This window comes from Palaemon carinicauda, chromosome 26 (assembly GCF_036898095.1).
Source record: "Palaemon carinicauda isolate YSFRI2023 chromosome 26, ASM3689809v2, whole genome shotgun sequence".
NCBI lineage: Eukaryota > Metazoa > Arthropoda > Malacostraca > Decapoda > Palaemonidae > Palaemon > Palaemon carinicauda.
The window spans coordinates 68,302,093-68,304,592 of NC_090750.1; positions in this window are offsets into that span (position 1 = coordinate 68,302,093).

Here is a 2,500-nt window from a genome sequence, read left to right on the forward strand (position 1 = left end):
TAACCAACTATAAATGCACGTTATTATGGTGACTAATTTATTTTACTTGTAATGCCACAGACAAGCACGGGTAATTTTGAATTACGAAATCATTCATTTATTCAAGCAATACATTGTTTCAAAACAGGAAATTTGAATATCAGCGGATATAAATATAATGAATTATACTTATCTCGGGTCACCAGGAAACAGACCGCATATGGATACCATTTCATGTTTATGTTCAATGTTATTGTATTTCTACTCTCATTCTGCCCTCATATATATATATATATATATATATATATATATATATATATATATATATATATATATATATATATATATATATTCATCATCATTACAAGCTAAGCAAGATTTCATAAGCCCAAGGACTCCAACGGGAAAAATAGCCCAGTAAGGAAAGGAAACAAGGAAATAATAAACAATCAAAATAGAACATTTTAAGAACAGTAAAAACATTCAATTAAATTTTTCATAAATAAACAATTAAAACTTGAAAAAAAGGAAGAAACATAGGATAGAAAAGCGTGCCCGAGTGTATCCTTAAGCAAGAAAACTCTAATTCAAGGCAGTGGAAAGCCATGGTGCAGAGGCTCTGGCACTACCAAAGACTAGAGAACAACGGTTTGATTTTGGAGAGTCCTTCTCCCAGAAGAGCTGCTTGCTTGCCATAGCTAAAGAGTCTCTTCTATCCTTACCAAGAGGAAAGTAGCCAGTGAGCAATCACAGTGCAGTAGTTAACACCTTGAGAGAAGAAGAACTGTTTGGTAATCTCAGTGTTGTCAGGTATATGAGGATAGAGAAAGTGGAAAGAATATGCCGCACTATTCGGTGTATGTTCGGGCAAAAACAAAATGAGCCGTAACCAGAGATAGGGATCCAATGTAGTACTGGCTGGCCAGTCAAAGGACTCACCAACTTTCTAGCGGTAGTATCTCTATGGGTGGCTGATGCCCTTGCCAACTCACTGCCTGCGTGCTACTTCATCTACAAAGATATGGAAAAACAAGGGAGATATACAATTCCTATTATTCAAACTACCCTTTACAATAAGGAAGTCTCCCTTTCATATATGTAGCCTAATACAGAACAATAAATTGTTTACAATTCATTCCCTCTTATTTAACTATACGCTTGATTATGTTTGTGAGTGTGTGCATATGTGTATTTCTAGAGTATTAAAACAGCTCAATGCTGTGACATAGTTCCTGACTCCTAATCGAATGTGGTGTCTTTCTGCTAATGTAGAGTTGGGGATTGTGAGGTGACTGTCGTTCTGAGAATCTAAAGGCTAATACTTTTCAGGGCAAACCCTAAATTGGAAGGAGAGGCAAAGTTACAAAATACAAAAATGTACTAGAATAGTTTCTATAACTGTTCCTCACTTTCTTATCGTATTTCAAGTGAAATGGAAAATTTTACGAGAAGTTAGAGACAAATGCAATGCCCTTTTTCTCTTCCTGTTTTTTTTTTTTTTTTTTTTTTCTCTCTCTAACTATTGGAAATATTACCTATGTCCCGCACTGAGGGTTTGCAAACAAAATGTGATGCTCCTGCTATTGGCAATATACTGCGACAGTATTTCATGTGTGCAGTATTTGCCCTTTCCTCTAAAGCACCTGAGGTTTGAAATAGCGACTGTTTTTTTTTTTCCACACCGAAAGTCAAGAGATATCGTCAAAAAAAAAATTACAAAAAGACTCGTTTGGTTTTAATAATGACGTAGTTGGCCCAGATTACACATCCTTTATTTACTAATTAATGCGGGGACTGATTATTAGTAGAAATTTATCCCCAGTAACGCATGGAAAAAAACATACATATTTTGGTATTTTACGCGAACATTTCTTGCAGTTGATTTTATTTTCTTATATACCTCTGAATACAGAGAACTCTCAAATCAAGTAACATTTAAATGCATATTTTGGTATTTTACGCGAACATTTCTTGCATTTGATTTTCTTTTCTTATATACCTCTGAATACAGAGAACTCTCATCAGGTAACATTTATAATGTGTAATCTTAGCAAAATTCATTATTCGAGCGATCGAATATTTGATTGATTAAACATCGAATGATTAATTGATTTTGACTTTTTCAGCATCCTGACATCGGTCATTGGTACAAGAGTCTTTTTATAGTTTATTTATGACATATTTGTTTTTGATGTTGTTAATAGTTTATATGTGACATGTCTGTTTTGACGTTATTACTTTTTTTAGAATGATTTATTGTTAATTTGTTCTCTTCGTTTATTTATTTCCTTATTTCCTTTCCTCACTGGGCTATTTTTCCCTGTTGGAGCCCCTGGGCTTATAGCATCTTGCTTTTCCAACTAGGGTTGTAGCTTGGATAGTAATAATAATAATAATAATAATATCGGTGCTGCGTCCATTTCATTTTATTGCTTGTAGTCAGAATACCCTCTGCTTTAGTTTGCTCTCGTATCCATGTTGCTCCTTTTCTGTCTCTCTGCGTTATTCCCATCATCATTCT